General features: G+C 43.4%; 1 protein-coding gene across 10 annotated transcripts in view; it reads left to right on the top strand.

Annotated features, from left to right (window-relative positions):
• Positions 1-15,538, top strand: part of FAM110B (family with sequence similarity 110 member B) — a 293,787-nt gene that overhangs the window by 74,617 nt on the left and 203,632 nt on the right. Inside the window, exon 1 of one of the 10 annotated variants that reach the window (XM_014575076.4) lies at positions 7,988-8,276. The exons of 8 other annotated variants lie outside the window; for them this stretch is intronic. The gene's annotated coding sequence lies outside the window, so the exon portion shown is untranslated. Of the gene's footprint in view, positions 1-7,987; positions 8,302-15,538 lie in introns of those variants that run through there. One more of the 10 variants, XM_006126151.5, reaches the window with a different exon arrangement.

Genomic DNA, 15,538 nt, shown 5'->3' with positions numbered 1-15,538 from the left:
GCCGAGGAGCGGCGCTGCGGGACCAACCTGACTGCACTCCAGCTGCTCTGCTCCAGACGTCCCCAAGAGCAGCTGGGGTGCTGTTGGGTTGTCTCACCGCACCAAGGGTCGGTGCTACCGGACCAACCCGGCAGCGCCCCAGCTGCTCTGCTGCTGGCATCCCTGATTCAGCCGCTGCTGAAACTGACCAGAAGCGACTGAATCAGGGACACCTGGGGCAGAGCTGGGCTATCGGAAGGGGGGGCTATGAGGGGTCTGAGGTGGTAACCCCAGACCTCTCACAGCCTCCCCTTCTGATAGTCTGGCATATCTGATAATCCGGCACCCCCTGGGTCCTAAAGGCGCTGGATTATCGGAAGTTTACTTTAGTTAGCTAGTACTAGTTTCCTGTAGTTAGCTAGTACAAAGGCACCTGCCTGAATAACTATTTTTAAAGCAGTTATGTTGAAGATCCCCAGAGATCTAAACCAGTAGTATATAAATAAATACCCAGCAATGACATTGTGAAGGTTTTCCTCATGAGGATAAATTAGGTAATTCCCAGAATCAGTTTTAAAGCCCTAATGCCAACAAAATAACAGAACTTCTGTAGTGGTCTAGGAAATTCTGCCATCTGCTTTTTGTTCATAGGTCCCTCAGTATCCCAAGCCCCTTTTGTCATCTATTGGGGTTGTGTAGCTGAAGGCTCAGATCCAAAAAAGGACTTAGTCCACTTTAGGTGCTTGTGTCCGACATATGGGTGCCACTGAGAGCTTCATAATCCTAGCCCAGCTTCTGGCTAACTCTGCAGGTTCTCAAGTCACTCTGTACCAACATTTTTGCCATTAAAAGTCGGTAAGGTGATGAAGCTCCTGCCACCTCATCCCTGATGATTGATGCTTATCCCAGGCCTAAGCCCTAGTGGGATCTTAAACTAGGCATCCCACAGGGCCCAATCCACTATCTGCTCACAGAGCACATCTAAAGCAACAGACAGTGGTCAGGGTGCAAGCCTCTCTTAGCGTCTGTAGCATGTGAGACCCCCTGGTGGAATTCTCCCCTCTGCAAGATGTGCAGGAAAGATTTGAAGGTGGGAATCCCATCTCCCAGGAGAATGCCCTAGCCTCTGATTGGGCTGTGGGGTATTCAGGTCTTTTTCAGTCTATCCTGCTGAAGCTCTTTCGCTGCACGTAAATTAAGTCATCTATTTTGTATCTTGCCTTCTCATTCCTTGTCGTGCTAGATTAGTACATTCAGATGCCAGGTCATGAACAGAAGCCACTTCTTCCTGAAGCATTACATCTGTTTTACCATGATGGAAAGTGGTGCTTCAGACCTCCAAAGAGGGAAATGAGACTTAAATTCATTTAAACATCAACATATCAAGATTAAAAAAGGGAGGAAACTGGGAGGAGGGGCAGGAGAAGGAAAGGTGGTGACTTCTCAGTTACTTGTGTTTTCTTCACTGCTGACTAAAAACTCAAGTAACGGAGAAGAATCTTTGCTTTAGTACCACAAAATGTATGAGAAATACATTATTAAAAACTAGCCAATTAGCCGGTCATAAGACAGGATTTTTCAGGTCTCTCCTCCACGTCAGTCTTCTCTCCTGAGCCTCTGGTCTCTCTCTCTCCTCCTCCTACTGCCTCCCCCCCCCCTTCTCTCTCTCAGCTCTCCTCTGCCTCCTGCCTCTCTCTCCGTCTCTCTCTTTCTCTTCTCCTCCCCCTCCTGCCTCTCACTCAGGGGACTGCGGAGCTCAAACGGCTGTTTGGGCTCTGCACTCCACGTGCTGTATGGGGAGCGCAAAGCCCAAACGGTTGCTTGCGCTACTTGCTCCCCCGCAGCAGCCTGGCTGAGCGGCGCAGAAGTCAGCCGAGCGCCACGGCAGGAGGCGAAGGGGGGTGGGGTGGTGATGTTCGCGGTCAGGGGGCGTGGCCTGGAGCCACTGTCACGCCGCACGTCATCTCACCGTCCCCCTTCTCCTCCCGCCGTGGCGCTTGGCTGACTTCTGCGCCACTCAGCCAGGCTGCCGCGGGGAGCAAGCAGCCGTTTGGGAACAGCCAGCATTTCAGGCAACAGTGCCCCCCCCAGAGGGAACAGCCAGCATTTCAGGCAACAGTGCCCCCCCCAGAGGGAACAGCCAGCATTTCAGGCAACAGTGCCCCCCCCAGAGGGAACAGCCAGCATTTCAGGCAACAGTGCCCCCCCCAGAGGGAACAGCCAGCATTTCAGGCAACAGTGCCCCCCCCAGAGGGAACAGCCAGCATTTCAGGTAACAGCGCCCCCTCAGAGGGAACAGCCAGCATTTCGGCGTTACAGACTCTTAGACACTGGGCTACTATATATATGATAAGGCTGAGATATATGTGCAAAAAGTAATTAATGCATTTTAAATGACACAGAATCTTATTTGCAAAGTTACTCAAATATTTTTGCACCCCTGCCAAAACTTGTTATAAAATACTCATTGGGCTCATTGGATATTTGCACACAAATGTGCCTATATAAGCTATTACTTAAATTATTTCACTTTTGATCTACTTGAAAATGGATCGATTAATTTTCAATAGATGCTGTAAAATTCAGTATTTCTGGATGAGGTGGATGGGTTAGCTGTTTGAAGAGTGGTTGCTTTAGTGATTGTATATCACAGTTCAGATGATGCATTCATAACTGTTCAAATTTGTAAATGGAATAAGCCTCAAATTTGAGGTTTCTGCTTTAACTGCAAATATTTATAACCAGTTACTTTAATGAATATTTTACTTGGAATGATGCATTCATTAGCCGTTTAAAAGAGAAATGAGCCAAGCTATATCATGGATATTTGTTCATAACAAAATCTTTAAAACTTGTTTACTACACTTGTTACATTTACTAGGCTTAAGAAAAAAAAGCCTAATTCTTTTGTTCACATTGTTTCACATGATAACCCACTCTGTAGGAGGAGGAGGTTCATATGTTGTTTTTTTAGTGTGGTGGAAAAAATCTTTGTCCTTACATAAATTGCTTCTGGTCATTTTTCTTTTTTTCTTTTTTTTTTTTTTTTTTTTTTTTTTTTTTTTTTTAATGAGGCACTTTCCAAACAACATACGTCCATGTTAGTGGTCTGCAGAATAGATATAACCCAACACACCTTTCACTATCCATTTGTCCTACTCGTGCTTATCACAACATGAGGTATAGTTCATGCTGAGCATCTAATGTCGCAACAACTAAGTGAATGGAACCAGATTATAATTGTTCCTTCAAATGAACTCTCTCAGAAAAATGGTGAAACAACACCGTATCACCCCGGGGCAAACACTCTTCACAAAATGATCACTTTATATCTGACCTCTTGGTCCCCTTCCTCAAGGGAAGCCTCTGCAATACTTTCAAAAGATAAGCGTTGGAGCTTAAATGCATAACCTTGAGAGACTCTAAAAATCATGGACTCAATAGACATACTAGTTTGTCTCCTTTCAACGAATGGAAACATACTAACTCTCCTTTCTCCTCTGATTATGGAGGTGGTAATTGTGAGCATCTTGATGCTGGACAAATCTTGAGAGACTGATTTCCATCGTTATTGAACACCTATATCTCCATTCAGCTTTTATTGGAATTTTGGATTCCCAAGTATTCTCGGTTTCCTTACCTCTTCATTACTCACATTCACATCTTTAATATATGATCTACCGGCCCTAGAACAGTGTTGTGAAACCTAATTTTCTACAGTACTTTATTTGAAAATCTTTGGGGTATGTCTGTACCTGCCATTTAAAGCGCAAAAAGTCCCTTTTGCGTGTGCTTATTGGATAGTCTTTTGACTAGTCAGTCCCAGCTTCCGGCCTCCCTCCGTCCCTCTCTGCTGCCTCTAAGAGATAGAGGCAGCAAAGGAGGAGGGGGAGAAGGGATACTTCAAAGTGCTCGCACCTCACAGCTGTGCAGCGCTGCCGCTTTGAAACCCCAAGGTAGCCGCTGCACAGCTGATCTGCAGATCCAGCTGACCTCAGGAGAAGTCCCCTGCTGATCCTGCATTCTGGGAAAATGCCACGCAGAGCCCGGGATCAGCTAGTGATTCCCCAGCTAACCGCGGGCTCCACACAGCACTTATCACAATATGAGGTATACTTCATGCAGAGCATCTAATGTCCCAACAACTAAGTGAATGAATCCAGATTATAATTGTTCCTTCAAATGAACTCTTGCTTCCAGGGAAGTGCCACATGGAGCCCGGGGTCAGCTGACCCTGGGCCCCTTGCAGAATGCAGCGTAGCATGGAGTCCATCAACTAGTCAATTAACTGCATTTTAACATCCTTAAAACAAACGTCTTCCACTCCCCCTGTAATACTCCAGGGACTTTGAAACTCCCCCTTTCTGTTTTCTTGGCTAGTGCTCACTTATCATCTGGCTAAGTGACAATGGCTGCTCCATGCAGCAACCAATCCCCTGCTTCCAGCAATTCTGAGCTACTGGACCTGATCGATGTTTGGGGAGAGGAGGCTGTGCAGGGAACCAGGGAATTGAACTCTGCTCCTCTTCCCACATGGCCTATCTTCAAAATGGAGAGACCTGCACTTTGGGACAGCTGCTCTTAGTACTCGGCTCTCATCGAGAATGGAAGTGCTGCAAATGTGAATGCAGTCTGACACCTTTGGAAATAAGTGAGGAAACTCACCAGTGCTTTTCTTTTGATAGTTCTGTATCACCAGTGAAACTGACTGCATGTGTAAACATAGCCTTAGACACAAAAGAAATACAAATATTTTTATCTGAAAGGAAAAACTTTATTAAAATTGCAAATACCATGTTGAGGATATATATACTTATTTTTATATCTGTTTGTTTTATTCATCTCATTTTTTGTTTCTAAGATAAGGTATTGGTATCCCTTTTTCTTATAACATATTAAATACTGTTGAACAAATGTTGAAGGAAAGAATAGTATGTCATGCTGCCTGCACTCAGTTTTTAATTCCTAGCCAGATACAGCTTTGTTTCTTTCGGAAATTTAGTCCCACATTTATACAACGTAACAAGCTTTTATTAATAGTTTTAACTAACATTTAAAAAGCTATGGTTTTATTATTAAATTGTCAGTAAATTTGGATTTCTAACACTATATGTAAATTTAACAGCTTTAATGAAGTAACACATTTCAGTTTTTGCTATCCAGGTAAGAATGATGTATCAGAAATATTTGTAAACATTTAATAGCATACAGTAGGGAGTGATTAATATTGTGTGGTGTTAGTGATAAGAAACTAAAAAACTGAAGTGGAAAATGCTGGTATGGGCACATACCAACTCGCTTTGAGTAATTTTTTTTTAAACTGTGTGAGATCAATTTGTATATGTATTGTCCCCATGAATAAATGGGCATAAGGGACCATTTTTAAACTTGATTGTCTAAGGTTATATAATCTCTCTATTTGGCTATCTTTGTAAAAGGTGCTTAGCAGTAAACTTAAAAAGTACTAAGAATCCATATTGTTCTGTGGGAGATGTGGCTACTCAGCTCTTCTGAAGATCAGGCCATTTTAGTTAGGAGCCTAGCTATGATTAATTTAAGACTTCCAAATTTGAAAACTGGCCACTGTCGATTTCTAATTACATAAGAGAACCAGATAGGCTCTAAAAACTTCAGAAATTTACTTTCTGACTGTTCACACAAATGACTTGTCATACACTGTCAAAAGTACTAAGGGCAGTAAACTTAAAAAGTACTTTTACAAAGATAGCCAAATAGAGAGATTATATAACCTTAGACAATCAAGTTTAAAAATGGTCCCTTATGCCCATCTGCTCATGGGCACAATACATATACAAGTCAGTATAGCTTAGATCTACTTGCTGTGTGGTCTACACCATACTGGCTTGACAGGAAAAACTGTCCTGTGAACTTACTCGTCTCATTTCAGTGGAGTACCAGAGTTGACGGGAGAGTGATTGGTGGTTGATATATCAGGTCTTCACAAAACCTGATAAATCGATTCCCAGCAGATCATTCACTGCAGTATCAATCCTGGCTGTATTGGGAGACAAGCACTACATGTCAGATAGCTGTTTCAGAATCTATAAGATTCCTTATTTTATGGCACTAGGCATTAGGGATGTCAACGTGTAGTTGACTATATGTAATCTTGTTGACCACATGCACCCCTCTCCCTCACCCCCATTTCCTTCCCCCCCCCCCCACCTTTGTATCAGATAAGAGAGGCAGCAATGTAAAGGGTGATGGGTGCAGGCTGGAGCTTATATGGGAAGCCGGCTTTCAAGTAGGCTCCCCATGTGTGCTGGCTCTGTGGACCCGCCTTCCCATCCCCCGCTGCTGCCTCTCTCTCAGAATTCCCATGGACAGGGTCTGCTGCTGCAGAGCAGCCTCTGTCTGCAGAGAGCTTGGACCCCCACAGACAAGGGCTGCTGCTACCCTGCCCTGCTGCCTCCTTATCAGCAGCCAGTCTGCGCAGGGAGCTGGTTTTTTTTAAACTTCCCTCACGGGCTGGCTCCCGCCTGCCACCTTATGCTGCTGCTTCTCCACCTAAGGCAGCAGTGTCGGGTGGTAGAGAGCTCCCCAGGAGTGGGGCCACGGGTGCGCTAACTGCTGGCAAACTCCCAGGACTATTGAATAGTCGTGTAACCTCTGAGATTTCATGCGTTTATATGACTATTCATTTACATGACATCTAACATCCCTACTAGGCATGCATTCAAAACATGTGCCTAAGATTTAATTAAGTTCACCATGCATATGGGGAATATATTGACGATGAATATTTTCTAGATTGACTACAAGACGGACCTCCCTAGTCTGGCACCCTTAAGATCTGACAGATCTCGAAGGAGGGAGTTTGCCAGACCAAGGGAGGTCAGCCCTTCTGCTGACAGACTCTGGGCTCTCCCAGGATCTGTCAGCAAATCACCAGGCTCCTCCTGCTACTGGGCTCCCAGCTCCTCGGCCAGACCTGGGGCTGCACTGCCCCATGACTGCCAGACTCAGATGCCTGGGGGACCGCCGGGGCTCTGTTGCTCCAGGGCTGTGCTGCTCTGGAGCTCCATTGTCCCAGGACTGCTGGGGCTCTGCTATTCTGCTGTTTAAGGGTTATGCTGCTCTTGGGCTATGCTGCTCCTTTGCTGCGCTCTCCCACGGCTGCCAGAGCTCTGCTGCTCTGGAGTTCTGCTGTTCTGCTGCTTCACTGTCCCAAGGTCACTGAGCTCACCTGCTCTGTGCCCAGCAAAGCTCCATGGCCAGCAGTTGGCTGCAGGTACTTCACAGCCCTGAGGCTGCCCTGGGATGCTAGGACTCCACTATCCTGAGCGGAGGTTCTCTGGTCCAGGGGCTCTCTTGTCTAGCAACATCCATGGTCCTGTTGGATCATGGATGTTGCCAAACCAGAAAGTCCCGGACCAGAGAGGTTCAACCTGTAGTAGTTTGTAAAGAAGCAGAAATCTGTATGGCATCCCACTGTAGCCTGAGAGAAAATTGATTCCAGTTTGGTTTCCAAATGTGCATAGAGTTTCCCAGTTCAGCAAGGTATTTATGCACATGTGTAATTTAAAGCATGTGCGTAATTCCCTTGACATGGTAGGATTTTTCATGTACTGAGTCACATATGCTTAGGTACCTGGCTGAATTGGGGTCTAAATTGCTATGCTAAATTCTGTAAATAAAGCAAACTGAGTTGTGTAATTTTACAATACTACTGGTAATGCACACAACAGAATCAGAATTCAGAGATACAGAATAAGATGCTATATTATATTGAAATATTTTATTGCAATATATATAACTAACGTCTGATTTTGAAAGTGCACTGCTAAATACTACCCATTTTTTCAGAGTTCATGAAAAAACAATGTTTAAAGCACTTCATTGTATATGGTGGACTTTTAACTGTAAGCATTTAAATTTATAAATAAAACCACATTTGATTATCGTGGTAAATGGTTTAATGTATTGAAATTTAGTTTTGCTCATGTGCTCTACTTCAGTAGCACTGTGCTAGCAAACAGCTATAATTAGATTAGCAGCCTGCTAAACAGTGGTGACAGAATCTGAACCTCAGAGAGCATGTGCTGGGTTCTGCATGTGCCTTTCTCTGATTGGCTGCAGACCTTGCTGCTTGTCAGTTTGATAGGTTTCCACAGTAATCTTTATGCTGCATTACAGACATAGATACAGAGGTACTGTGTTCGTGTAACGGTGGAGGTGCTCAGCTTGTAGCACTAAAAGAAAGCACACAGATGAAAGGCATCAGTCTTTGTTATATAAAAAAATCAGTACTTAACGACTGCTAGCTGCAAGCAGAGGTCAGTGAAGGCGTTTCAATTCACGGTAATTACTTTCAGGTCTTTATCTCTCCCATAAAACACAGTCATGCATGAAATGAATACTGTTAATCATGTAATCTATTTAATTTTATCTTGCTTTCATTAATATCATGTGTACTCTAGTGGGATAGCCATCAGATTACAAAATATGTCATTACAGAGTGGCTTTAGCAGGGAAATAGAATATATTTATATGGGAAAATTTGCTTTCATGTGAAACCTGGAACCTGTGTATGTGAGCGATTTTATTAGTTCCCTTTTGTTATGGTAATGGCTATATTGCATTTATTTGGGTCTCTTTGCAGAACAATTAAATTAGCAGCATATAGGACTTTCTTTACATGGAGATGAAACTATTCTAAATAATGAGCTGTTAAAAGGATAATTCAGAAAGATGTATTTTAATTATATCAGAGTAATAACTATCCTTACGTTTTTTGAAAAGAGGCTGAGGAATGTGGAGTAATACGGTATTGTTCTTTCAACAAAGATGCTTGTAGCTTTAGTATTTGAGTGGATTTTTGTTTCGCTCTTTGAATTCCCTAGTAAGTGGCGGATAGGGAAACCCCAAACTAGTATATTGCAGCATATCCTTTGCTGCACCCACAGATATTGTTCCTGAAGGCTAGATTTTGTCCCGAAGCCTTGTTTGTTGTAAGAACTGTCTCTAACATTGGAATGAAACAACAGGTATATGGCAATCTTTTCTTCTATGATTTTGGGACTTCCAAAATGTGAGCACCATTTTATAATCTCTTTCAGATTGTAACCTATATTAATTAATATGAACTTTCTTATAAAAACAATGACAGTTTAGAGGATATATTTTCAGAAGAGAAGAAAAACAAGCACTGAGCAATGAAGTCATACTACTTATGAAGGTAGTTGACTACTAAAGCTGACTATTAAAACTTAATGATTTTGTCTCTGTCAGACTGTAGAGCCTACATAAACTTGAATGTTAAGTCACCATTCATCCAGTTGGCTCTCTGCCACCATGCGTCTGAGGTAATAGTAGACTGCTTTGGCTAATATCAGAAAGGTATAAGGAACTGTGGTTATTTTAATATCGATTTTACACCTTCACATCACCTACCAATGAACTATTGTGTGTGTTCTGTCCAAACTGTTGCAAAATACGGTTGTTCACTTCTAAAATACTGAATCTAAAATAGTGTAACCCTAAGTAATGTAAAGTAATGACCCATAAAATTCCATATTGGTCACTCGCTTGCTTAACTTTATTTGTAAAGTGGTATACATACAATATATGTGAATGTTTCATAATGTGGGGTGCTTCAAAAATGAAGATCGTTTATCTGAATTCATTCAAAAATATTTGTACAACTGTAAATTTCAAATGCATACTGCCATTATGATTTTAGGGCAGGACACAGTATTGCCAGCAAAAGACTTCTTATTAATGGTTATTACTGAAATCATAAAGGGAGCTCAGTCACTGTCTGCTTGTATTGTCTGCATTTTTCTGAGCTTTAGTGCTATAAGGTGGTTTTACTGGTGCAGACTTTGAATATAACCTTCCTGCATAGCAACAGGTATTGCTTGACAGTGATGAAAGGGGAGAATGTGCAGGCAGAATGTTTTTAGCATATACGAGTTTTCCCTCCTATTCTCAGAATTATTAGCTAACTGTACTTACATAGCTTTTAAGTTAATCCACATTATGTGCATGCTTTAAAAAAGAGATTTCCTGATGCAGTTACCTAGAATACTTTTTTGACATGAGTCACTTGAGGCATGTATGATAGAAATGCTGGTAATGGTTTAGGGAAGTAGGTAGTTACAAATCTCCAGCTGAGTAATGTACTTAACAAAGCTGGACTGTTTTCATTCTAAGTGAAGACAGCTTATATACTTAATAAACACATGCAGTGAACTAATACTGTGTAACTGAAAAATGATAATGACTTCGTACCTGAAAAACTTTCTTACTCATATAGGTAACTTGGCCCATATTTTAAAAGTGAGCATATATTTTCGTGATGATGTGTAAAACATTGTTAAAAGAAAACGCACATTGTAGTTATTTATATCGCGTTGTTGTTTTCCTAATAGTAAGACATAAACATCTTTCCGTCTCTTAGGTGTGACTAGCATTGATGACAGTGTAACTTCCAGTGATATTGTTTGATTATCAGCGAGAGATAAATTGTGTTTTTAGAGGAGAAAGCTTTGTTTTCAGTATAGAATGTATTTTCTGTTCCAGCAGGGTTAGCAAACATTCGATTTAAGCAATAATTCATACAGATGACCTTTTTGAGTTTAGTCATCTCAGCTAGAACAACCTTTTTTAAAACTTTCAGATAGAATTTTACTACATTACATTTACTATGTGTTTCAGCTAGTTGGCAGAGTGTGTTGGGATATATTTTAAAACTAAAAAATATTTTAAAACTATCCAGTGTTAGAAAATGTATGTGTTTCACATACTAATTGTACTGTGACCTCTCTTAGTGTAGCTCTTTTACCACTGGTATGTGGCATTGTAGCATGTTTCAGTTTTCATTAAGTCTTATAAAAAACTTTGCTATTAAATCTCACTTTCTTGTGATGTGAAAAATGAAAAAATCCTGATGCTCAGGAACAGTGTATGAATACTTACATCCAGGACAGTGTTTCAGCAGTTAGCCCATTGCAAATATTAAATTACTTAAGAATAATTTATTGTATTTAAAATACATTCTTGTATGGTTCAATGTGATTTTATCATCTTTGCTATCATAGTAGGCATCCATTATAATTCAGTGGCATCATAATGACTTTGTCTACCAGTATTTTCAGGATCAGTCTGATTTTTTTAGCACATTATTGATTGGCCTTTCAAAAATTATATCTAGACTGAATTTGAGTATATACAGTAGTCTGACTACCATTAACTAATAGTGTTACACTTGCTTGATTTACTAAGGTATTATGTCTTTTTACAGTTAAATATTTAAGTGAATTTCACTCTACTTAAAACTACACCAAATCTAAAGAGGAAAGATTATTCTTAAAGTGAATGTATTTTGTAGTTGCTTAGCAATAAAAGAGATGATATGAAAACAGTCATATGGATTTAAGGTATTACTCAAGTGTTTGTTCTGTAGGATTTGTGGTTGGCTGTTTCATGTTTGGTAAAATTAAGCAAGAGCAAACAAGAATTCCAGAATATAAATTTCTAGCATTGTTTTAAAACAAGTAAAGTGAGATTTTGAGTCCTAAAGCACATTGTCACTGTTGAGGGCAATCTATATTATTTCCCCTGAGTGGCGCATGAATAACACTCACTTCTACACTTCCCTCTCCTCAGCCATCCAGGGCCAGTGAGCCTGGTGCCAAGATATTTATCGGCCCACATGGGATCAGTGGACTATAGTGTGAGGAGTTGGTCCTTGGAGCGAATGGCTGGCCTGGGGCAATGGTGCACAAGATGGAGCATAGCAAGGATAGCCCTGCTCTGCCCAGCCTAGCATGAGGGTACTGTTGACAAACCAGCAGCTCCAGATGCATTGCCAGTGCACCCCTTCACTTGGGGGCAAGCCTGCACCACTCCACAACACCCCCAACCAAAAGCCCCCCTCCTGTTATATCCCGGCCCACCCCCCAGTAAGAGATCCACCCACAACTGCACCGTGCCCTGCCCACCACCACCCACAGTACTCCTGCCCATAGATCTCTATGCTCTGTGCTCACCTCACACATAGCCCTACCGCCCCAACTGCACAGCACCCCTCGTAGATTCACCCTGCTGCCCAGCTCCACAAAACACACAAACCTCCCCCAATGTCCCACCACAAGCCTCCCAGAAACCCACTCCCCAGTGAACTAAGCAGCACTGTTTGGAGGTGACTGTATCTGCTGGGCTGAGTTTACAGCATGGTTAGGCGCAGTCCTGAGTGGGATCACTTCAGCTCCGGCTCCTCAGGAGCTGCACGGTCAGCCAGGCTAGAGCAGGCCCAGCCCCGGCTAGCCTTCCTCAGAGTCTCACTTGCCCAGCAGTACCCAGCCAACCCCCTGTGCTGCATTACTCACACACTGACCAAGACCAGCCCAGCTTCTATATCAGTCCCAGGAAACCCAGCCCTAGCAGGTAGAAAGGGCCCAACAAATGGCTGGCAGCAAAGTCCATTCAGAGCTAGAGCCTTACAGATCCCTTCCCGTGTGGGGCCAGCACCTTAGCGCCATTGTAAATCCAGTACTGCAGCCATTGGCTCTCTTGATTGGAGCCTGCACCTTTTCCTTCCTGACCAGAGTTTTTCCAGGCTGTCTACTCCCTGCCTACATTGTGATAATCCCAACAAGCCACACTGCCTAAACAGGCCAGCATCTTTGCTAAGCTCATTTCCCAAGGGCTTATGAATAGCCTTATTGCCAGCAGTCACAAGTTATCAGAGTTCTTTCTGAGCACTCACATTTATTTTTAAGGGGCAAGTATTATAGAGAATGTAGAACAGCACAAGTTCCTATACTATTTCTAAAAACTCACCAGTGTTCACCTGTTAGTCTAATGGAGCCCAAGTAGGTCAAAACCCTTCCAACTTTTCCCAGAAAAGATTCCTACCACTCCCACATGCTTGATCAGAAAGAAGGCCCTGAGTCAGTGTAAACACAAGCTGTTTATCCAAAAGTCCTTTCTTTCTTAGCTGATCACAAAGGTGGTGCAGGTTGTGCTGCAGCACTCCATGACTTGAAAAGATTTCCATTATAGACAGGATTTACTGTTTGATTTAGTGGCCTCCAGTACCTCCACTGTAAACGTTGTTCCAGCACCCCGGTTGATCATGGAGAATCCATTTTGAACGAGTATATTTGAACTCTTCAAGTCATAACTTGAAGGTACTTCTCTGGTACCTGAGTCAATTAGCATATTGTACCTTCAATGGAGAAGTTGTAATCACCTTCCCCCATAGAATAGCATGCAATCTTTGGCCCAATACAATACATAAACATCATACAGTAAGATCCCCCAAAGATATTATTGGAGCTTGCCATATGTATCTCGCACATGTTTGTTTTCTCTGCTTTCTTAATTCAAGTGCAAAGGTTACTATTGTATATGTGTGACCAACCATATTTGTAATTCTATAAATATGCATAACTTTGTTAGAATTCATTGAGAGCCTCTTACATTGATTAGCTTTTGTTTTGGTGGTTCGTTTTACTTTTAAAACATTTAGGTTTTAACATTTTGGGGGCAGATTCTGCTCTTAATGTGCCTGTGCAGAGTCTAACACAATGGAGCCCTGATTTTAATTGGGATCTCTAAGCACTATGACAATACATACAATCAATCAAAGATAGTGGTAGCACTATCAAACCTAGACAAATTGGAGGACTGAGCCAAAAGAAATCTGGTGCCGTTCAACAAAGACAAGTGCAGAGTCCTGCATTTGGGGTGGAAGAATCCCAAGCACTGTTACAGGCTGGGGACATACTGGCTAAGCAGCAGTTAGGCAGAAAAGGACCTGGGGATAACAGTGGATGAGAAGCTGGATGAGAAGCTGGATATGAGTCAACAGTGTGCCTTCTAGCCAAGAAGACTAATGACATTTTTGGGGTGCATTAAGAGGAGCATTGCCAGCAGATCTAGAGACGTTATCCCTTTATTTGGCACTGGTGAGGCCACATCTGGAGTATTGCATCCAGTTCTGGGCCCCCCTGCTACAGAAAGGATGTGGATGCATTAGAGAGGGTCCAGCGGAGGGCAACCAAAATGATTAGCGGACTGGAGCACATGACCTACGAGGACAAACCTGAGGGATTTGGGCTTATTAAGTCTGCAGGAGAGAAGGGTAAGGGGGGATTTGATAGCAGCCTTCAACTTCCTGAAAGGACGTTCCAAAGAGGATGGAGAGAGGCTGTTCTCAGTAGTGACGGATGGCAGAACAAGGAGCAATGGTCTCAAGTTACAGTGGGGAAGGTCTAGGTTGGATATTAAGAAAAACCATTTCACTAGGAGGGTGGTGAAGCACTGGAATGGGTTCCCTAGGGAGGTGGTGGAATCTCTATCCCTAGAGGTTTTTAAGTCCCAGCTAATACCTGTAATGTATGGGACATGTCTTGTATTATTTAGTAATGCTAACTGGAGATGGGCATGAGTATAAAAGTTTCAATAGGTCTCTAGAAGGGCAAACGTTGGTTAGAGATGTAAAATACCGTTTAAGAAGTTAACCTGCGTGGTGGGCCCAGCTGAGCTGGAGTTCCCTATGCCTGAGTCAGGTAGGGGTTGCTCCAGTCTGGCTGGACTGCTTGTTAACCCGGTAAGCGTGCTAGAAAGGGTGATGCTTACTGAGTAATCAGTTAACCCTTTACAGACTTAATGTGGGTCAAGGCTCTTGTCTAGAATTAAACCTTTAGTATGCCTCAATATTTGCCCATTTTTATCAGTGATGGTGGGAGGAGTAGCAGTATTACAGAAATGCTTAGGGGTACCTGCCCAAAAGAGTGTACAATCTAAATCCGTGGTCACCAACAGGTCGATTGCGAGGCGTCCTGTCCGCCCCGCCCCCATTTCCCTCCCACCCCCAAGAAGCCCCACTACCTACCTCAAGTGAAAATGGAGGTAGTGTCGGCTTCTCAGGGAGGGACAGCAGTCCCGCAGCTTAGCGCCACTTCCAGCGATTCCGGAAGTGCGCTAGCTGCTCTGCCAGGTTTACGGCGGGAGGGAGCATTGGCTCCCTGCACCGCACAGGAGGGGTGAGTCAGCCCCGGAGGGGGCGCGTGCGCGGGGTGTTTCCTGGTGTATGCGGGGGGATTGGCCCCGGGGCAGGCACGTGCAGGGTTTCCCTGCACCTGGGGGGTCAGCTCCGGGGCAGGCGCGCTCGGGGCTTCTCTGTGTGGGGGGAGGGTCAGCCCGGGGCAGGCACGTGCTGGTTTCCCCTTGGGGGGAGAATCCTGGGAGGAGGCAGATGCAGGGGACTCTCTGCCTCCACTGGCACCCCACTTCCCAGCCACAGAACGCTGTCCCCACTCCCCTGTCCTCAGCTACAGAACTCTGTCCCTATTCCTGTCCCCACTTCCCGAACTCTGTCCCCACTGGCACCCTGTCCCCAGCTGCAAAACCCTGTCCTCTGCCCTCCCAGTCCCCTGTTCCCTCTCTCCAGCCCCCAGCCGCAGAACTCTGTCCCCACAAAATGTATAATTATAAATGCATAATTATAAATGCTTCATTTTAGATTTAAATAGCATGAATAAAAAACAGACCATTTATTTCATAGCTATAAACACGTGATTTTAAT

Source organism: Pelodiscus sinensis, chromosome 2 (genome assembly GCF_052426305.1).
Source record: "Pelodiscus sinensis isolate ZL-2025 chromosome 2, ASM5242630v1, whole genome shotgun sequence".
Classification (NCBI taxonomy): domain Eukaryota; kingdom Metazoa; phylum Chordata; order Testudines; family Trionychidae; genus Pelodiscus; species Pelodiscus sinensis.
Note: the sequence above shows the minus strand (reverse complement) of the source record. Positions and strands in the feature narration are given on the sequence as shown.